The sequence below is a fragment of the Ranitomeya variabilis genome, chromosome 1 (genome assembly GCF_051348905.1).
Source record: "Ranitomeya variabilis isolate aRanVar5 chromosome 1, aRanVar5.hap1, whole genome shotgun sequence".
Lineage (NCBI taxonomy): Eukaryota > Metazoa > Chordata > Amphibia > Anura > Dendrobatidae > Ranitomeya > Ranitomeya variabilis.
Genome location: NC_135232.1, coordinates 66,478,271 through 66,502,127, shown reverse-complemented (window position 1 = coordinate 66,502,127; position 23,857 = coordinate 66,478,271).

Genomic DNA, 23,857 nt, shown 5'->3' with positions numbered 1-23,857 from the left:
ATTTACGCGAGAAAAAAGCACAAGGTCTCATCACGGAGCAATCGGAACTTCTCTGCGACAAAACCGCCCCAGCTCCGATTTCAGAAGCGTCGACCTCAACCTGAAAAGGAAGAGCAACATCAGGCTGACGCAACACAGGGGCGGAAGAAAAGCGGCGCTTAAGCTCCCGAAAGGCCTCCACAGCAGCAGGGGACCAATCAGCAACATCAGCACCCTTCTTAGTCAAATCAGTCAATGGTTTAACAACATCAGAAAAACCAGCAATAAATCGACGATAAAAGTTAGCAAAGCCCAAAAATTTCTGAAGACTCTTAAGAGAAGAGGGTTGCGTCCAATCACAAATAGCCTGAACCTTGACAGGATCCATCTCGATAGAAGAGGGGGAAAAAATATATCCCAAAAAGGAAATCTTTTGAACCCCAAAAACGCACTTAGAACCCTTCACACACAAGGAATTAGACCGCAAAACCTGAAAAACCCTCCTGACCTGCTGGACATGAGAGTCCCAGTCATCCGAAAAAATCAAAATATCATCCAGATACACAATCATAAATTTATCCAAATAATCACGGAAAATGTCATGCATAAAGGACTGAAAGACTGAAGGGGCATTTGAAAGACCAAAAGGCATCACCAAATACTCAAAGTGGCCCTCGGGCGTATTAAATGCGGTTTTCCACTCATCCCCCTGCTTAATTCGCACCAAATTATACGCCCCACGGAGATCTATCTTAGAGAACCACTTGGCCCCCTTTATGCGAGCAAACAAATCAGTCAGCAGTGGCAACGGATATTGATATTTAACCGTGATTTTATTCAAAAGCCGATAATCAATGCACGGCCTCAAAGAGCCATCTTTCTTAGCCACAAAGAAAAAACCGGCTCCTAAGGGAGATGACGAAGGACGAATATGTCCCTTTTCCAAGGACTCCTTTATATATTCTCGCATAGCAGCATGTTCAGGCACAGACAGATTAAATAAACGACCCTTAGGGTATTTACTACCCGGAATCAAATCTATGGCACAATCGCACTCCCGGTGCGGAGGTAATGAACCAAGCTTAGGTTCTTCAAAAACGTCACGATATTCAGTCAAGAATTCAGGAATCTCAGAGGGAATAGATGATGAAATGGAAACCACAGGTACGTCCCCATGCGTCCCCTTACATCCCCAGCTTAACACAGACATAGCTTTCCAGTCAAGGACTGGGTTATGAGATTGCAGCCATGGCAATCCAAGCACCAACACATCATGTAGGTTATACAGCACAAGAAAGCGAATAATCTCCTGGTGATCCGGATTAATTCGCATAGTTACTTGTGTCCAGTATTGTGGTTTATTGCTAACCAATGGGGTGGAGTCAATCCCCTTCAGGGGTATAGGAGTTTCAAGAGGCTCCAAATCATACCCACAGCGTTTGGCAAAGGACCAATCCATAAGACTCAAAGCGGCGCCAGAGTCGACATAGGCATCCGCGGTAATAGATGATAAAGAACAAATCAGGGTCACAGATAGAATAAACTTAGACTGTAAAGTGCCAATTGAAACAGACTTATCAAGCTTCTTAGTACGCTTAGAGCATGCTGATATAACATGAGTTGAATCACCGCAATAGAAGCACAACCCATTTTTTCGTCTAAAATTCTGCCGTTCACTTCTGGACAGAATTCTATCACATTGCATATTCTCTGGCGTCTTCTCAGTAGACACCGCCAAATGGTGCACAGGTTTGCGCTCCCGCAGACGCCTATCGATCTGGATAGCCATTGTCATGGACTCATTCAGACCCGCAGGCACAGGGAACCCCACCATAACATCCTTAATGGCATCAGAGAGACCCTCTCTGAAATTCGCCGCCAGGGCGCACTCATTCCACTGAGTAAGCACAGCCCATTTACGGAATTTCTGGCAGTATATTTCAGCTTCGTCTTGCCCCTGAGATAGGGACATCAAGGCCTTTTCCGCCTGAAGCTCTAACTGAGGTTCCTCATAAAGCAACCCCAAGGCCAGAAAAAACGCATCCACATTGAGCAACGCAGGATCCCCTGGAGCCAATGCAAAAGCCCAATCCTGAGGGTCGCCCCGGAGCAAGGAACTCACAATCCTGACCTGCTGAGCAGGATCTCCAGCAGAGCGAGATTTCAGGGACAAAAACAACTTGCAATTATTTTTGAAATTTTGAAAGCAAGATCTATTCCCCGAGAAAAATTCAGGCAAAGGAATTCTAGGTTCAGATATAGGAACATGAACAACAAAATCTTGTAAATTTTGAACTTTCGTGGTGAGATTATTCAAACCTGCAGCTAAACTCTGAATATCCATTTTAAACAGGTGAACACAGAGCCATTCCAGGATTAGAAGGAGAGAGAGAGAGAAAGGCTGCAATATAGGCAGACTTGCAAGAGATTCAATTACAAGCACACTCAGAACTGAAGGGAAAAAAAAAAAAAAAAAATCTTCAGCAGACTTCTCTTTTCTCTCCTTTCTCTGTCAGTTAATTTAACCCTTTAAGGCCGGTCAAACTGTTATGGTTCTCAATGGCAAGAGAACATAGCCCAGCAAACATAAGAACTAGCTCTTGGAAGGATGGAAACTAAACTGACCATGAACTAAACCTGCCGCACAACTAACAGTAGCCGGGTAGCGTAGCCTGCGTTTTATCCCTAGACGCCCAGCGCCGGCCGGAGGACTAACTAATCCTGGCAGAGGAAAATATAGTCCTGGCTCACCTCTAGAGAAATTTCCCCGAAAGGCAGACAGAGGCCCCCACAAATATTGGCGGTGATTTTAGATGAAATGACAAACGTAGTATGAAAATAGGTTTAGCAAAATTGAGGTCCGCTTACTAGATAGCAGGAAGACAGAAAGGGCACTTTCATGGTCAGCTGAAAACCCTATCAAAATACCATCCTGAAATTACTTTAAGACTCTAGTATTAACTCATAACATCAGAGTGGCAATTTCAGATCACAAGAGCTTTCCAGACACAGAAACGAAACTACAGCTGTGAACTGGAACAAAATGCAAAAAACAAACAAGGACTAAAGTCCAACTTAGCTGAGAGTTGTCTAGCAGCAGGAACATGCACAGAAAGGCTTCTGATTACAATGTTGACCGGCATGGAAGTGACAGAGGAGCAAGGCTAAATAGCGACTCCCACATCCTGATGGAAACAGGTGAACAGAGAGGATGATGCACACCAGTTCAATTCCACCAGTGGCCACCGGGGGAGCCCAAAATCCAATTTCACAACATACTACTGTGTGGGCTGTGCTATATACTACTGTGTGGGCTGTGCTGTATACTACTATGTGGGCTGTGCTGTATACTACTATGTGGGATGTGCTGTATACTACTATGTGGGCTGTGCTGTATACTGCTATGTGGGCTGTGCTGTATACTGCTATGTGGGCTGCGCTGTATACTACTGTGTGGGCTGTGCTGCTTTATTCTACTATGCGGGCAGTGCTGTATACTACTAAGTGGGCTGTGTTGTATACTACTATGTGAGCTGTGCTGTATACTACTGTGTTCCTCAGATTTCTCCACCACATGCAACTGCACCCGGGAAGGGAGGGGATGGGGGCCGAAATCTGAGGACATTATGGGGCAGAAATCTGAGGACATTATAGGGGGCAGAAATCTGAGGGGGGGCGCCAAACTGATCCTTTGCCCCGGGTGCAGGAAGAGCTAGATACACCTCTGTGTACCTGTATGTCATCTCCTCCTGTATATAGTATGTACCTGTATGTCATCTCCTCCTGTATATAGTATATACCTGTAAGTCATCTCCTCCTGTATATAGTATATACATGTGTCATCTCCTCCTGTATATAGTATATACGTGTTTCATCTCCTCCTGTATATAGTATATACCTGTATGTCATCTCCTCCTGTATATAGTATATACCTGTGTGTCATCTGCTTCTTTATATAGTATATACCTGTGTGTCATCTCCCCTGTATATAGCATGTACCTGTATGTCATCTCCTCCTGTATATAGTATATACCTGTAAGTCATCTCCTCCTGTATATAGTATATACATGTGTCATGTCCTCCTGTATATAGTATATACATGTTTCATCTCCTCCTGTATATAGTATATACCTGTAAGTCATGTCCCCTGTATATAGTATATACCTGTGTGTCATCTGCTTCTTTATATAGTATATACCTGTGTGTCATCTCCCCTGTATATAGTATATACCTGTGTGTCATCTCCCCTGTATATAGGATGCACCTGTATGTCATCTCCTCCTGTATTAGACCTCGTTCACACGTTATTTGGACAGTATTTTTACCTCAGTATTTGTAAGCTAAATTGGCAGCCTGATAAGTCTCCAGCCAACAGGAAGCCCTCCCCCCTGGCAGTATATATTAGCTCACACATACACATAATAGACAGGTCATGTGACTGACAGCTGCCATATTTCCTATATGGTACATTTGTTGCTCTTGTAGTTTGTCTGCTTATTAATCAGATTTTTATTTTTGAAGGATAATACCAGACTTGTGTGTGTTTTAGAGCGAGTTTCATGTGTCAAGTTGTGTGTGTTGAGTTGCGTGAGGCGACATGCATGTAGCGACTTTTGTGAGATGAGTTTTGTGTGGCGACATGCGTGTAGCAACTTTTTGTGTGTCGAGTTGCATGTGACAGGTTAGTGTAGCAAGTTGTGTGCAGCAAGTTTTGCGCATGGCGAGTTTTGCACGTGGCGAGTTTTATGTGTGGTGCGTTTTGAGTATGTGCAAGTTTTGTGTGAGGCAACTTTTGCATGTGTTGCAACTTTTGTGCATGTGGCAATTTTTCCGCGTGTGCAAGTTTTGCGTGTGGCGAGTTTTCCATGAGGTGAGTTTTGCACATGTGGTGAGTTTTGCGTGAGCCTAGTTTTGCATGTGGCGAGTTTTGCACATGGCGAGTTTTGAGCGGTGACTTTTGTGTTTCAACTTTTATGTGGCGAGGTTGGTGTATGTGTGGTGAAATGTGTGCTGAGGTTGGTATATGTGTTCAAGCATGTGGTAGTGTGTGGCACATTTTGTGTGTGTGTTCATATCCCGTGTGTGGTGAGTATCCCATGTCGGGGCCCCACCTTAGCAACTGTACGGTATATACTCTTTGGCGCCATCGCTCTCACTCTTTAAGTCCCCCTTGTTCACATCTGGCAGCTGTCAATTTGCCTCCAACACTTTTCCTTTCACTTTTTCCACATTATGTAGATAGGGGCAAAATTGTTTGGTGAATTGGAAAGCGCGGGGTTAAAATTTCACCTCACAACATAGCCTATGACGCTCTCGGGGTCCAGATGTGTGACTGTTTTTGTGGCTGTAGCTGCGACGGTGCAGATGCCAATCCCGGACATACACACATACATAGGCACACATACACACACACACACACACACATTCAGCTTTATATATTAGATTAGCTCGGTTTAAGCACCTTAACACACTATAGCCACACAGTTGTCTTACACATACATAACATAACATATCTAGTATTTTACCCAAATCTAGGAATACATGTACTATAAGATTTTTTACTTCTTACAGTAAATGTATATAATCAGAGGTTTTTTTTTTTCAGTTTCCACATTTCTGCACTCACTCTATGTGACTGAATATTGCTGACTCCTGATGCACCTGTCCCAGATCCGTGCTTTGTTTCCTTCACCCCGGTCCATTAAACTCTGGTACTCCACATCATTTTTGCCCGATCCTATAGCAGGTTCACCAAGACACACACCTGGATCTTGGCATTAAGACTTTATTATTGCTAGACTCCGACTTGCTCTATACACCTTGACCTGCTCAGCTGCTCTTTGCAGTCTCCAGGACGTCTTCCGCCTGCCTGCGGTTCCCTGTACTCTGCCTGCATGTGTTCTCCTGCCATCTCCCACCTACTTGTCCAGGGTCTCTTCGATTTCTTCTGCCTGTCTGTGGTTTCCTGTGCTTTGCCTGTGGTGTCCTGTTGTATTTACCCGGTCCAGACTGGGTATACCCCTTTAAGTAACCCTGGATCGTGAGTAGCTTCTGTATGCTGCAACTCACTCTAAGATATTCTTTTACTGTTATATGGCTTAAATGAATCAAAAACTGACTAATCTCATATATTCCTCAGGAATGTGTTTCAGTGTTCTATTAAGTGCACTTTTCATTTGTTGTGTTGCTTTATATATTAATCTCACAATGTGAAGTCTGACACAAGAATTGAGAGTTAGGCTAAGTGCCCACATTGCAGAAATGCTGCAGAAATGTCCGCAGCATTTCCGCAACTCTCTGCCATGGGTAAAACACATGCGGAATTTGCATGCGTTTTCCCGCAAAACACAAGCGTTTTTAGCTTGCAGAATGCTTGTGCTTTACAAGCGATTTGAAGCATCGCTTGGAAAAGTGATTGACAGGTTGGTCACAGTTGTCAGGCATAGTGCATAGTGCTTGACAGCATCTATAGTAAAAGATAGAATGTTAAAAATAATAATAATAAAAAAATATATGGTTATTCTCACCTTCCGACGCCCCCCGATCTCCTCTGCGGTGCTCCTGGTGTGTTCCGTTCCCAGGGATGCTTTGCGCAAAGGACCTTTGTGATGTTACGGTTGTGTGACCGCGATGTCATCTCAGGTGATTCGCCCAAATGTATCCCTGGGAACGGAAGCCGCCGCGTGCACCGCTGAGAGGCGGGAGGACTCCGGGGGCCGTCAGGAGGTAAGTATATCCCTGTTTTTTATTTGAATTCTTTTTTTACATGAATATGGTTCCCAAGAGTCTCCTCTCCTCCAGACCCTGGGTACCATCCGCACATGAAGCGCTCACTTTAGGCATGGTGGGCATAGCCACATGCGTAAAGTGAGCGTTTCAATGCAATCCTATGGTGGCAGAATCGCCGCGATCCTGCAGAAATAATGAACATGCTGCGGATTTTACCGCTATGCGATTGTGCAGCTGGAAAATCCACAGCATGGGCACAGCAACTGCGTAATCCCATAGGATTGCATGCGAATGCGTTTCTAAGCGTTTTTTAAGCGTTTCCGCTGTGGCAAAAAACACGGCGGAAACGCATAAAAAACACAACGTGGGCACACAGCCTTATCCTATTAGTCAGTGACCCTGTCACCAAGGTTCAATAGGAGGAGCTACCTCCAGTCTTTGTGGAGACAAGACAGAGTTCTGGAAAGATGTGGCCCAGAGCAGACCTCGGGTGAGGGGTCCCCTGACCCCTCCAGGCTCCAAGTCTGGAGGTTCATCCTTCTCTTCATCTTAAGACTTATAGCCAGGCCTAATGCCTTGGATCTTCCCCTTACTTCTACAGCCAAGATGGCTGTCCGGTTTAAGGTGTGTTTCTCCAGCATTAGGTCACACTAAATGAGTACAGGAGAACCTATTGCTCTGCGTGTTGAGGAAATCGAGGTTCCCCCGCCTCACCGCAAATTATCCGTTATTTACTTCAAGTATATTTCTGCAAGTACCGTGACAAGCTGAGAAAATGAAGACGAGATTTCAGGTCTGTACATATTGCAATATATTCCCTCTTCCGCCTTTTTGCTACCAAGAGACTTTGGACTCTCTTACAATTATCTGCAAGTACTGCTTCTAACTAAACAGGTTCTTAAAGCACCAGAACCTCAACTCTGTGTCAGAATCCAATCCTGAACTGTATTGGCCATGGAATCCCCACGTGAACTGTAAACTACTATCTCCATGTTATATCTCCCCGTTCTGCTGAAGTAAAAGCAGCTGTTATCCCCGAGACCTGTTGTCTATGGTTATTCATTCGGCTGTGGACACTGCGAGGGGGTGGATAACAGGGAACGGAATAGCCCCTTACCGGAGCTATTGCACTAATGTCTCCCGCCTACATGCGTGTCCAACCTATCTGCTGCACCGACGTTCGTGGCCCATCTATCCACCCGAACCTTGGGCGTGGAGGATCCATCTCACCTGGTGAGCCTAACAACAGAATTACATTAACATTATGCTGACTTTTTCCAGCTCGAAAATCATCATCATCATCATCATGTGCCCACTAATATGTGATTTGCATACTGACGGTCTCGTGCCGACTAGCTTCTCATTCGCTTCTTTCAAAAGTAGTTTGAGAAATCAGGAAAAGTTGAAAGTAGGCACGGGACTGCCAGCATGCAAACCACATATGAGCAGTCACGAGACAACTGCTCAAGCTGGTAAAAGTGCGGATCATGACAGTGTGCACACTATGCACTATCAGGAGTAGGCAATCTGCAGTTGCATAGAGTGATTGCAAAAATTTACATGGAGACTGGAAAAAAAACTTTCAAAGTTGGTGTCCCAGTATAACAAGTTGAATCATCTTTCTGTAGGATAGGTCCTAACTTCTTGATCGCTGAGGGTTTCACATCTGTGACCCCCTACAAGAACAAGACTCTGAAGTGCTCAGTTTGAACATACTGCACCCGAGAGACGTTCGAGCATTCTGGTCTGCGCCAGTTATCATCTATCCACTAAAGTTAATTTTTTCAGGAGGTTTTGGAGTGGAAACTCTCCAAATCCTACCCCAAAAATCTCCAAACTCTTTAAAAACCTCAAAGTTTTTTCTCCCAAAACTCTACAAAAAGACTTTGTGCGCATAGACTAAAGGGTATTACGGTCTAAGCAAGTTCCCACCTATATATTTAAAGGGGTATTTAGGTTTCAGTAAGGTATCACCTCTTCACTAGGGGTTTTTTCCCAATCTAAGCAAGTTATCATCTATCCCAAATGCTAGAGTGGGGGACGTGTGTCTCCTGTTATCTCTTTGAAGTGTAGGGCTCTGGCAGAAATAGTCGGAGCACAGCACGTGGCTTTCTGTATATCTTAAGTGCCGCACACTTTGAATGAAGCGACAGAGCACATACATGACATGCAGCTCCATACAACTTCACATAAGTCCCCCATTTTGGCATTTGGTGGGGTTCCTAGAAATGAGACCATCACTAAACTACCAGTCATCACCCATTCAGTGGATAGATGAAAATTTACATAGACTGGAATCCCATTTAAAGGGAGTCTGTCAGACCCAAAACACTAACTAAACCACTTGAACAGGTATGTAGGGGACTTAGCCCCTATAAAAACCTTATGTGTAGTAAATAATATAGTGGTTTAGATGCATTAAAAATAAACAATTTATTTTGTATGCAAATGAGGGTCTTCGGTGGACCATTACACCCCATCAATTTGCATTACTTCCCATCAATTTGCTAAGTTAAGCACTGCCTTAAATAAATTATCATCTCTGCACGGACACTGCAGCTGCTCTTACAGTGTCATTGCTGGCTTTACTCACTGGCTCCTGTCTGCAGCACAGTGCTGAAGAGCAGCTGCAGACAGGAGCCAGCGATGAAAGTCGGCAATGACACTATGTGAGCACGACTGCAGTGTCCGTGCAAAGTCTATTGAGTTCAGGCAGTGGCCAGTGTGCAAAATGAAGGGTTATAATGGTGCACTATGCTCTTGGCCACACCAAAGGTTCACAAAGCCAACTCACCACAGCCAACTTAAAGGGAGCTGACAAGCTCCCTTTAATTTTAGGTCAACAAACAAATATATTAAAAGAAATAAAAAAACAAAATAAAACTTTTTTCACCCAAAATTAAACTAATTAAACTGAAAGCCTCAGAATAATACATATAGAAAGCAAAAATTGTCCACAAACACAAAGCCCATATAACTGCCTAATCATCAAGTAATGACAAATTCTCCAGCTTTCTAGTACATTTTGTGTTTCAGATCCTCTCGTTTTTCAAGATCCCTGCTTGCCGTCAGTAAATGAAATAATTTGTGGCAGTTTTCAAATGCTGATATCCCTACATGACTTAATACTTTTCTCCCAAGAGGTGTTTTCTACAATTCTAGCCACTCTTTTAAAAAATTCATAGATACTGAGTGTTCCCAGTGTAACAGGCCCTAGTATACCCCTAGTCCAGACTATACCCAGGATTAAAGCAGCCTAGGCTTGATTATACCCCTGGTATATTATTACCTAGAACAATTTATACTTTGGGGTATAAATTGGCCTAAGTCATTTCATACCTCCTCATGCCAGATTATACCCCCTTGAGGTCAGCAGGTTTGAATGATATACCCACGAATTACCGTACTTAATTTTTTGCCATCTTATTGAGGGTTCAAGTTTGTCAGATAAGTTATGCGAGAAGATATCTGACTTAAATTTTAAAGTTCCAAACACATAGACTTTTATTACCTGAACCAGAAAAACATCATTCAGTAAAAATATTAGACTTCCACAAAGATATAATGAGGTAAGGAATCTACGGCACTTCTCAGTAGTCGCAAAGAAAAGCAGCTGTGTGTCTGAGTATGATAGAAAGAGATCTGCACACTTTTCAACCAGAGACAGTGAGAAAACCAGTGATGATTAAGTCACAATTGCATTCTAAGGTAAAATCACTTAATGGACAGCAGTGTAATGTCAGATATGACTGTTGTCCGTTACCAGTCACATTGTATTGTAAGATCAATCTTAACAACACAAATATCTTCCCATTACGTGTAAGTCGGTTTTAAGTTATTAAAAAATGTCATCTAAAATCTATCTAATTTACAAAGGTTCATAAAATAGAGGGGTTTATTATAGCCTGGAAGGGTATAGTTTGGCCTAGGCAATTTTACACCTCCGGGTATACTTTAGCACAGGACATTTTATCCCATGGGGTATACTCTGGCCTGGGCCAAATTATACCCGCATTTCATCTGGACAGGGGTTCATTTGGCCTGTTACACCGAGAACAGCCCTAGAGTGATAGTTGGTGTTTACCCGCGGCCAAGCCTATGCTCACCTTCAGAGGCTTTAGTGATTACCCAGTAGTCACTTAGTTATGCCCCTACCCGGTAATCCCAGACCGTGGCACATGGTTGCATACCCACCAGTATTACACCCTGCAGGATGCCAAGGAGTATGGTAAGCTGAAGGCATAGATTATGGCATGCTTGGGCATAACCGTACCAGTAAAGGAGCAATGAGTACACTACTGGTGCTACCAAAGGAACAAGCTTCCCCAGTTTCAGATGTTCAACCTGTTACAACTGGTGCAAAAATGTCTGCAGCCTGAGGTCTGCTCTCCAGCACAGATGGTGGAAAGAATGATTGTGGACGGATTTATCCACTCAGTACCCAACTCCGTGCAACCCTGGATTGCCCAAGGAGATGCCCATAATATAGATAACCATGTGAACCTCATGGGCAGTCACTTGGCTGTGGAGAACTCCCCGAGCAATCAAGGGAGCCTGAGGTCACCTTTCTGGGACACCCAAAAGAGGGGGTCCAAGTCCACATAGGAGGGGTCACAAACATCTAGGAAGGTCCCAAGTTGGTTTCAAGGGGTACAGCTCGTATCATTTTCTGTTATAGGTGTCATGCACCAGATCATATATCAGCCCATTGTCCTGCGATGCAAGACTGATGGACCACTCCATGGGTCAACGCTTCTCATTTTTTCCACATCCCATGTGCAGTATCGTGTCTCACCCTGGATAATGGTGAATGGTGTTATTGTGACTGGACTCCTGGACTCACGGAGTTTGGTTACTCTATTAACTGCTACACTTCTGCTAGTCCCTGCAAAGAGGGTGGGGGTAATGTGTATTCATGGAGATGCCAAGAACTATCCCATGGCCCAGGTTGACATAGGCACAGACTGTGGTTCTGTGTCCCACCAAATAGGAATTGTCAGGGACTTACTGAATGCTGTTCTTATTGGAAAAGATTTCCCTTTGTTCTGGGTCTTATGGGCTAAAGGTATCGCACCCAGTATTCCGGTATAACGATAGGAGTCGGCTATGGTAAAAAAGTCACATGATGTAAATGGTAAATATCCTTTCACTGTCCTGGCTAGAACATGAGGATAGATGAGGAAGCATCACCTGCAGCCAGAATGCCTGACCTAGAGGAGTTCCTGGATAACTGAGACTGCTCAGCTCAGGTACTTAACGCTTATAGGTACTAAGGAAAATGTAAGGGTGCTAAATGGGGTTCCCCAGGAGCCAGGAACCAAAAATTGTTTTCTGCATTTAGCAAGGCATAATGATCTGTTGTGTCGAGGGACCAAAGTGAGGCGCCGGGAAAAAGAGCACCTCCCTGAGGCACCAGAGGCCCAATCCAGGGCGTATAATCGGTCGCTTTGAATGAAACAATTTAAACCTGGGGATCGGGAACTTGTGTTAGTTCCCACAATGGAGAGCAAGTTCCTTACCAAGTGGCACCCCTATGAGGTTTGTAGAAAAGGTGGGAGAGGTCAATTATAAATATACACTGACCAGGGAAAAGGAAGCCTTTCCTGGTATATCATGGCAACCTACTAAAACCCTGGAAAGATAGGGACCCGCTGAAGACCCCTTGATTGTTGGCCCAGTCAGAAGCCAACATTGCGGGTGTCAAAGGGGCAGAAATGTTGTTGCTTTCCCACATACAGCATGGCCAGAAATTGGTACACCTAAATAGGGATAGGTTCTCTCACTTACCAGGTCCCACTCGTGGCACCAGGCGTGAGATACACACTGAGCCTTATGTTCAGGTCAATTTAAAGCCCTAAAGGATTTCTGAGGCTCCTCTCGATCTATAGGGTACAAAATCAGTTAAGTGGTCTTAAGAGCCTGACAAGGCATTTCAAGAACTTAAACTGATCCTCTATACGTATCCAGTGTTAGTAGCACCAAATTTCTCCAAAACGTTCATAGTCCACACAGATATTTTGGATTCCGGGGTAGGTGCACTCATGTTCCAGGAGATCAGTATTGACCAAGTAAGCTACATGGAAATGTAGATGCTCGTTCAAGGCTACACTGTATATGGGTAGACTGTGCACAGTTCCTGCTTTGTTGGATATCTAAACTAGCAGGAAATAAGATCCACAGTGTCACTGTAAGGGTGGTGGACCGTGCTATCATGTCCCTGCCCCTGAAGACACCAATCTCATTGTAGTGTGAATTATGTCCTGCTTCTTCTGTATATATTGTGTCATGTGAATTGTATTGAGGTGTTTGCCAATGTATTGTGATATGGTAATGTATAGAGTGTGAGAAGTATTGTTAGTATAATATGCATGGTGTAGCAGTGTTATAGGCAATGTCTAGTATAAGGTAAGTAATGTAGTGCATAGCGTGTATGGTAAGGAAGCTCTGCCAAGCAACAGACAGCAGGGACAGAAGACGTTAAATGTTGGGATTAACCCACTGGGGGAGGGCTTAGTGATAGGGACAGGATTGTGCTTTCTGGATACAGTTTGAAGAGTAACAAGTGTGTAGTGTTGCCAAGGAGTGATCCACAGCTAGAAGAGACTGGAGCAAGGAATAGCGAGATCCTAAAGAGAGTTGCTGACGAGACTGAGAGACGTTCCAGGTTTGTCAGATAAGACGCCGAGTCACAAGAAACCTGAGGCTAGTGCCGAAGGTAATGGACCTAAAGAGGACTGATAGCGTGGGACTATGGGTATCCTGAGCAGTTTATCCAGGGTGTTCATAGTGGTAGGATGCGGAACCATAAAGCAAGTAGAGACATACTTGCTGATCAGGATTGTGGCCTAGAAGTTGGGTTGTGGCGATGTAGAGATGAAACAGATAAGCTGCAGAACCCTGGAGTAGTCTACAGAGGAAGGATAGAGTGGGAGTGAAAAGGCTTCTTACTTTGAAGGAAACATGCTTAAGACATAACCGCTATCCCTTGTACATAACCCTTATCAAGTTCAGTAAAGTCCCCATGTTTGAACGGAAGTCTGCTTTATTAATCTGTGAAATTTGTGGTCATGGCCAGCCAACACCATCTGCTAAAGGTGGCCTACACAGGCGTAAGGCCCATACAACACTGACACCAACACCCTGCCAGGACCAAATCTTTCATGTAGCGTGCCCGTGCATGAGAGAAGACTAGTACCTCGCCCACGGCAGCGCATATTACCAAGATGGTTGGCCTCGGTAATGTAAAGCCTGTACCAGTAACACTAGGTTACTGCTTGAGCTGTGACTGCCTGGAATATCGAGACTGGTGAGGCTTCTACATTTACTTTGTTCATTATACCTGAAGAAAGGACTGTTTATGTTATTCATTTGTATTGTAGAAAAGCTGTTTTTGTTTTGGAGCTGTAAAATTAATGATGAACAATAAACTTTATGCTGTTTCGATATAAAAAGCCCTGTGCCGGTGCATAGCCAAGCGGCTACCAGAGAGCTGAACCTCTACACCACGATTATGGTGATTGTAAACGTGGTTTCCTGGTTAGGGACCCACTCACATGTGTTTTGCTCTCCTGAACTACACCTTTGCTACGCTACTTAGCTTCTCATTGGATTTTTACATAATCAAATATGAAGGACTGAGGACATTTTTTGATGATTTTTTTTTAAGAGAGACCTTTCTGATCTCAGCAGCATAATATAATGTAGATCAGACGATGATGAGGTAGAATCCGAGCCCCGTCATGTGCGAGGCAGGAAATGTCAGGGAGTTGGACTGACAGGATGCATGCGAGGATCAGCACTGCCGCGTGGTCAAAGTTCAGCCATTGCTGCTTACTTTTCTCACGTCAGTTGACATGCAAGACGTCAGTTATGATTCATGAACAGCTGACGAACGGAAACAGACCTGAGAAATCCGAGATAAGGGAGCGTTTTATTACATGCAAGGAGGGGGGAGAGCAGTACCTGCAATAAAAAAAAGAAATTAAAAACGCAAGAAAATGTCTTTTTGGATGGTTTTACATGCAGCATTTTTTTGATGCTCAGCATTTTTTCAAATTACCCTCAAACTAGCATCAATAGGTCAGATGGGTACCAGAGCCTCAGATACTTTGATCTATTGGGCAAAAGTGTCAGATTCAAAGATATTATTGATTACTAGGGGATTGCAGAAATGTCTTTGTTACATGGTAACTATAGGCAAGGTTGATGATTCTGTGGTTGCATTTTCTTCTCCATATTATTCCGGTGGTTCTTGTAATCGGGCCTAACACCATCTTGATCGCTGGAGACCCCAGCAGTCAGATCTTCTTCAGTGGATATATGTTTATCACCTACTCTTTGTATAAGTTAAGAATAAATTATGTTGGAGAACCCCTTTATCAGTGATCCTGCAGGGAGTGCTGTTATGATCCTTAGTGGCTGAGGATCACGAATAGGCCAGCAAGTGAATAAACTAAGGACAAGCTCTAGGGAGATGGTAACTGGACTGATCGCAAATCTGAACCTATCTAACACAACTAGAGGTAGCCGGTGAACGTGCCTAAAAAATTCCTAGACGTCTCGAGCCAGCCTGAGGAACTAGCTACCCCTAAAGAGAAAGAAAGACCTCGCTTGCCTCCAGAGAAATAATCCCCAAAGATATAGAAGCCCCCAACAAATATTAACGGTGAAGTAAGAAGAAGGCACATACGTAGGGATGAAATCAGATTCAGCAAAAGAGGCCCACTAGTACTAGAAAGCAGAAAATAGAGCAGGGGTCTATGCGATCAATAAAAAACCCTTACAAAATATCCATCCTGAGATTTCAAGAACCCACGCACCAACTAATGGTGTGTGGGGAGAAACTCAGTCCACTAGAGCATCCAGCAAGCAAGGGAATCACATTTTAGCAAGCTGGACAAGAAAACATGATAAACACTGCTGATCAAAAAATGAGCAAACAAAACTTAGCTTGTCCTGGATGGACTGGGAGCGAGGTAGTCAGAAGGAATCTGAGTAGCACTGATTACATCCACAGCCGGCAACAAGTGGAAGTAAAACAGAGCTATATAGGAACCTCCCAGAGGATAACGAACCAGCTGATAGCCAGAGACCAGCAGGATAACAAACAAAGCCACCAGGGGGAGCCCAAAGCAAAAGTCACACCAAACCACCAGTGACCACAAGAGGGAGCCTGAAACAGAGTTCACAACAGAGTGCCATTGACAAGTACTAACAGAAAACCAAAAGAAATGTGAATGTATAAGTAAAGTTTCCAATTACCGTATGTGGATTTTATACAATTTGAATTTGTAAGATACTGTAAATTAAATGATAGATTTATTGTTATTAGAGCTGCCCTAACTGCAGCTTAGAAGTTTCTGGCATACAGTCAATGACAAAAGAGAAATACACAAACTTGTGATTTCCAAAAATCTCCAGGGTTTGTTGGAGTGTTCATATACTTTATACCCTTCATAAATGTAGGCGTTCTCTATATAAATTTGGGCGGTTCATATATAAAAGCAAATGACAAAATTCATAGCTGCATAATAAGTGAAAGACACTCCCTATGGCCATCCAACTTAGTCAAAACCTTCAACAGTTTCTTGTTGCAGCGTGTTCGAACACGAATGTTTAAAACATTATTTGGGTTTTATCGGATGATTCTTTTTCCTCATGTGCCATCTGCAGCTCTGGCAAAAATTAAGAGACTACCTCATCAAAACCCTGTCATGGGCAGCCCAATCTCCAGACCTGAACCCCAATGAAAACCTCTGGAATGTAATCAAGAGGATGATGGATAGTCACAAGCCATCAAACAACGAAGAACTGCTTAAAATTTTGAGACAGAAGCAGTGTGAAAGACTGGTGGAAAGCATGCCAAGACGCATGAAAGCTGTGATTAAAAATCATGGTTATTCCACGCCTTCTGATGAAGAACGGCGAAACGCGTGTTGGGGCGGCAGGCTCGGGTGCAGGTTTTCCTCCACATGTAAGCTATATGACGGCACATGCACCTTATGTTTAATTTATGTGAATTCCCGTGAACCAGCACCTTATTTTTTCTACGGGTCAACTTGTTAAATAGCTTCTCGAAATATCAACTTCATTATGATATTAAGTGACTGCTTGTAGCCTTATTACACAGATATTCCAGTGCACATGCACTTTATATGTTTTTAATGGGATAATCCGTGCAATAGGCTTCAATATATCAATTCCATTTTTTGATATTCATTTAGAATTTTATTAATAGCTGTCTCATTTGTTGGCTTCTATATATAGGTAATTTTTATGAGATAATTTGTGCAATTTTGCACTTGGTATTTTTTTGATCAGTTGTACTATAATATTGATTAATTATGGTCCTTATGAGAGCGCTTATGTTATATTTGAATTTATTGATAACAATTTGTAGATAATTAATATTCTATATATTGTGCATAACTTATTCAGCTTTACATTACGACTGAATTCCCCCTTTACCCTGCTTGGTTAGCGATACTCTGATAAATGATATTAATATTATGTTTGGGTTGTAATAAAGTAATTAATCTTCCAAAAGATACCCTGGACCTCATCTCTTTTGTATTTAGAGGGTTTTTTTCTGTGTTATTCCACAAAATATTGATTTCTGAACTCTTCCTGAATTAAAACATTAGTTTGTTGTGTCTAAGGCCTCTTTCACACTTCCGTCTTTGTAGTCTCGTCGAGATGCGTTGTTTTTTGAGAAAACAGGATCCTGCAAAAAAATTAGCATTTTCTCATAGACTTGTATTAGCGACGTATCGCGATGGAAGGCCATACGTTTCGTCCGTCGTGCACTGGATCCTGCGGAATTTGACGGCCCGTCTTTTCCAAAAAACGTTCCATGAAACGTTTTTTGTCTGCAGTGGAAAAACGTTCCCCGACGCCTCCTGCAGCATACGTCGTTGCACAGAATGGGAGCCTATGGACACTGGATCCTGCGCACACTGTGAAACGCAGGAATCCAGTGACGGATGCAGTTTTTACTTCTGGGCATGCCTGGAAGCATATTCCAACCCGGGGAAAAGTCTCTCTCTCTCTCTCTCTCTTCCCCGGAAATTTCTCCATTGAAATCCAGACAACAATGTGTGTAACGCATCCGTCATAACACTGGATGCTTTACACACGTTTTTCACTATTTTCACGACGTACGTCGATACGTCACAACAACGCATTACGACGCCCGCCAGCAGACGGAAGTCTGAAAGAGGCCTATATGATTATGAACTTGTTTGCTTTGCATTATTTGAGGTCTAAAAGCACTTTTTTTTTTTTTTTTTATATATATATTTTGACCATTTCTCCCTTTCAGAAAAAAAAAATACAAGATTTATTGCTTGGAACTTCGGAGACAGGTTGTCAGTAGTTTATAGAATAAATGAACAATTTACATTTTACTCAAAAATATACCTATAAAGAGAAAAACCAGACAAACTGAACATTTTGCAGTGGTCTCTTAATTTTTGCCAGAGCTGTGTATGAAATCCGTATGCATCCGTTAGGCCTTAAAAATTAAAAATGTTTTACAGACTCGGTCATCAGAACGAGCTCACTGACAGTTCACTATTAAAGGGAACCTGCCCCAGTTTTTTCATACATGAACCTATACCACCACCTTCCCTCAGCATTTGTGCCGCATTCCAGAAAGTTGTATATTATGTCATGAGTTTTCTGCATATCCCCCCAAAAAAAACAATTGAAGTGCTCCAGTGAAAATTGGAGAAGAGAAGTTTAATTCCAGTGGCCGGGAACAAAACAATATGGGTAAAATGGTTCCGATACGCAGGAGCCCGAAAGACATGCTGGAGCATACAGTGAGGTTTTAGGCTCTGCCAGCAGTAGGGCAGAACAAAGTGCACCAGTGCCAGACGGCGATGTCCCTGCCCAGGCGTGAGATTTCCTTTGGCTATGTGAATGATGCCAGACGTGTCATCCACAACAATCACATTGGGAGAACGTCCTTTAGCTGGGGTGCGGAGGGACAGGTGCAGCTGCAATGATACCCATTGGACTGGACAGTCCAAAGTTTCATACATCATTGGAGCACTTCAAAAGTTTTTTTAGGGATATACAGGGGAGCCAGGACCTAAATACAACTTTCTGGAATGCAGCACAGGTGCTGAGGAAGGTGGTGGTATTGGTTCAAACATGAGAAAACTGGTGACAGTTTCCCTTTAACTCTTTTGCAGTCTTCTATGTACCGTGATATATAGAGGCTGTAGAAGACAAGCAGACCACATTTTCTCACAAAACCCTATTACAAAAATACATAAAGGGGAAAAAAACAGCTTCCACCTCTTTTCAACCCCTTCTAAGGGTATGTGTCCACGTTCAGGATTGCATCAGGATTTGGTCAGGATTTTTCATCAGTATTTGTAAGCCAAAACCAGGAGTGGAACAATTAGAGGAAAAGTAGAATAGAAACATATGCTCCACTTCTGCATTTATCACCCACTCCTGGTTTTGGCTTACAAATACTGATGAAAAATCCTGACCAAATCTTGATGTAATCCTGAACGTGGACACATACCCTAAGGCGGCAACCATAGAGGAAGGGGCAAAAGAGCTGATGAATTCACAGCGGCTGCAGAACGTGACTTATCTGGTCAGACCAGTAAGTTTTTCCATCCTTACCACAAAGAACCGGAGTAAGGAAATCCCAAAGCACATGTTCAAAAACATATAAACTTTATTAACAATAAATGACAATACAATAAAATGCCAATTGCTAAAATAGCACATATAGAGCAGGAGAAATTCTAAATGGAAAACCCTTAGGTATGCCAACGGTGCAAAAGGGTCCAATTGCCCCAAAATGGACATATACAAATATCATATATCAAATTCTGGGAATATGCGGGAAAACGAAACCCCATAGTGAGGAACAAATAGTAAAGCACATAATTGTGCAAAGGTATGCCCCCACATAAAACCACAGTCAAGTTCTCAAGTATCGTAACTTACCCATGTATGGGGCAAGAGAACTCTCCCCGCTCCACTGGCAGCCCCCTGACGCGCGTTTCGCGGTTTGCTTTATCAAAGAAACGCGCATCAGGGGGCTGCCAGTGGAGCCGGGAGAGTCCTCTTGCCCCATACATGGGTAAGTTACGATACTTGAGAACTTGACTGTGGTTTTATGTGGGGGCATACCTTTGCACAATTATGTGCTTTACTATTTGTTCCTCACTATGGGGTTTCGTTTTCCTGCATATTCCCAGAATTTGATATATGATATTTGTATATGTCCATTTTGGGGCAATTGGACCCTTTTGCACCGCTGGCATACCTAAGGGTTTTCCATTTAGAATTTCTCCTGCTCTATATGTGCTATTTTAGCAATTGGCATTTTATTGTATTGTCATTTATTGTTAATAAAGTTTATATGTTTTTGAACATGTGCTTTGGGATTTCCTTACTCCGGTTCTTTGTGGTATATATGTTTTGGAGTTTCCCTACCAGCCATTGTGGTGTGGTCAATGATAGTGGGGGAGTGACATTGGTGTACTCCCAGCCATTGATGTGTGATAAGCCTGGTGGTTTTTGTATAAGATTTTCCATCCTGTGCGGGTTACCTTCTCAGGTATAATGCCCATTCTGATGTATGCTGTATATAGACTTAGATCATTTTTTTATTCCCACAGGGTTGCTAATAGATGAGACTTGTTTGCAGATGTTATAATAAGAAATAAACGAGGAGGATGCTTCGGCGAATACTTGTCTTGGTGGCTTTCTCGTTTGACTAGGAAGAAGGTTTTTCCGATTTTGTCAGATTTTTAATTTTTGAATCAGAATTAGATTATTACATTTTTGTGGTTTATTCACATTTTCTGGGATTTACAGAGCTTTGGCTTCCGATAATCCTGTGGTTTATTAAATACAATGGCACTAACTGCTTATTTTTAACTGGGGCGTCCTGGCAAGAAATCTCCAGGGGCCCGAACTCATATTCCGATAGGTTGGCTTACACTTATGGGCTAATTTGCATATTCATGAGTACAAATATAATCCCTGGACGCCAAACACGAGAGGAGAGAGACAAATTACATCGACAGCACACGATTCATCTCGTGCTATTTCCATCGCTGCTTAAACTAGGGCACAATGTGCCGCTCGTCTCGCTTTACACAGCGAGGCCTGAAATCTGCCTTATTAAACATCCGTCCATGAGTTTCTTAACTCCAAAGACTGGTGACTCCCATTCACTTGGGGGAAAACGGTCACAAATCGAAGCAATATTCTAAATAGTTGCTTATGTTCTCAGACTGGGCTCCAGATTTTCCATGTGTCTGATGCGTAACACCGGTCGGTTGGGTGGCTTTGTAGCATTAAGTAATCAAGTCAATATTAGCCACATTTCATCTTACCCCTCCTCTTCCACTCTAATAAAAAAAAATGGCAGACCCATAAGTGAGTGTTAGTGATGAATAAATCTGCCCAAATTCAGATCTGGCAATTTGATCGAATTTGGTCCAGAAATTGGATTGCCATCAGATTAATTCTTACTATGCTCTGGGGTCTCTTCGGTCTCTTAAAAAAAAAAAAAGTCTCACCTGTTCAGCTCCCAGTTTGGTCCTCTGCTTGTTGGCTTCGGCTACATTTTCTTTTGCTCTTCATGGCAATTGATGATCTCTTCTGCGTCTTTCTTCACCCTCATCCTGAGCCGGAACTTTCTTTGCCGAGTAAGCCTTGGGTGACACACACCGTGAAGTCCCGACGTCATGACGTGTATCGTGAAGTCCTGACTTGTGTCTCCCGAATCACCGACTCGGCACAGAAAGCACCAGCATAAAGTGATGGAAGGATCAGAAGAGGCTGTCACCTGCCATTAACACAAGGAAAGACTGGAGCTGGAGGGAGCCATCAGAGGACTGGGAGCTGCAGAAGCGGGATAGGTCACAGGCGAGGTGGTGTACTATATATTTTTTTTGTGTTTGGGGGGATAACTTTCCAAGTCATAAAAAATTCAGTTAAATAGTAGTCAACCGGCTTCCATTTGAGTAGGTTCGCGCTGAGCGATTCACAAAAAAATTTTGATCCAATTTTTTTGTTTAATTCGAGGTGAATTTGTTTGGCATCAAAGCAATTTGCTCATTTCTATTAGATGTCCCGAACAATGACTCAGATTTTCCTATTCTGTCAACAAGATAAAATGTTGACTGCTCTTTGACATAATTTTGCTAATGTTACTAGTTTGGATGGTGGCATTTTATGTCCCATAAGATGACCCGTTATTATTATATCAGATTGCATTATAACGCTGGCTGATTTCTCTTCCTCTACTGCTGCCGATGGTACATTTTTTAGAAGTCACTTTCCCCTTGGATCAGAGGTTTCCACTGATGAATCCACCAGAGACCATAAGACGAGGAATTTAATAGTCACTACATGAATCGACCATATCAATAATGAGCAGCGAATGGATTAATGATGGAGACAGAACAGACATTTCCACATTACACTGCCAACCTGATGGATTATAGAAATTAAAGTCTCTGCCTTGAGTCTTCTCATCTCTTGTTAAGACTTAGGCCGGCGTCACACTTGGCGTAAGACAATACGCCACGTATTATACGTCCGTACTACGGCCGTAATACGGAGAAATGTTCCCAAAATATTGATCCGTAGTCAGGGTGTGTCAGCGTATTTTGCGCATGGCATCCTCCGTATGTAATCCGTATGGCATCCGTACTGCGAGATTTTCTCGCAGGCTTGCAAAACCGACATCTAATGGATTTATGTGCTCAAATGTTCGGGAAAACATATATACAGTATATGTATATATATATATGTCATTGAGACACATATATATATATTCTGTATTTAGATTTCATTCAGCGCGATATCTGTGAACAGCCGGTAATTCAATTGCCGGCTTTTCATTTCTCCTGCACAAACCCGAGAGGATATGAGACATGGATTACATACAGTAAACCATCTCATATCCCCATTTTTTTTTGCATATTCCACACTACTAATGATAGTAGTGTGTATGTGCAAAATTTCAGCGCTGAAGCTGCTAAAATAAAGGGTTAAATGGCGGAAAAAATTGGCGTGGGCTCCCACGCAATTTTCTCCACCAGAATGGTAAAGCCAGTGACTGAGGGCAGATATTAATAGCCAGGAGAGGGTCCATGGTTATTGGCCCCCCCGTGGCTACAAACATCTGCCCCCAGCCACCCCAGAAAAGGCACATCTGGAAGATGCGCCTATTCTGGCACTTGGCCACTCTCTTCCCACTCCCTGTAGCGGTGGGATATGGGGTAATGAAGGGTTAATGCCACCTTGCTATTGTAAGGTGACATTAAGCCAGATTAATAATGGAGAGGCGTCAATTATGACACCTATCCATTATTAATACAATTGTTTGAAAGGGTTAAAAAACACACACACACATGATTTAAAAGTATTTTAATGAAATAAACACAGCGGTTGTTTTAATAATTTATTGCTCTCTCAATCCATTTCCAGGCCCTCACTTGGCAAAATACTTTTAAATCATGTGTGTGTGTGTTTTTTAACCCTTTCAGACTATTGGATTAATAATGGATAGGTGTCATAATTGACGCCTCTCCATTATTAATCTGGCTTAATGTCACCTTACAATAGCAAGGTGGCATTAACCCTTCATTACCCCATATCCCACCGCTACAGGGAGTGGGAAGAGAGTGGCCAAGTGCCAGAATAAGCGCATCTTCCAGATGTGCCTTTTCTGGGGTGGCTGGGGGCAGATGTTTGTAGCCAGGGGGGCCAATAACCATGGACCCTCTCCTGGCTATTAATATCTGCCCTCAGTCACTGGCTTTACCATTCTGGCGGAGAAAATTGCGCGGGAGCCCACGCCAATTTTTTCCGCCATTTAACCCTTTATTTTAGCAGCTACAGCGCTGAAATTTTGCACATACACACTACTAACATTAGTAGTGTGGAATATGCAAAAAAAATGGGGATATGAGATGGTTTACTGTATGTAATCATGTCTCATATCCTGTCGGGTTTAGGCAGGAGAAATGAAAAGCCGGCAATTGAATTACCGACTTTTCACTAACACCGCTGCGTATTTCTCGCAAGTCACACTGCTGGTCCATGTGGAATCCGTATTTTTCTCGCCCCCATAGACTTTCATTGGCGATTTTTTTGCGCA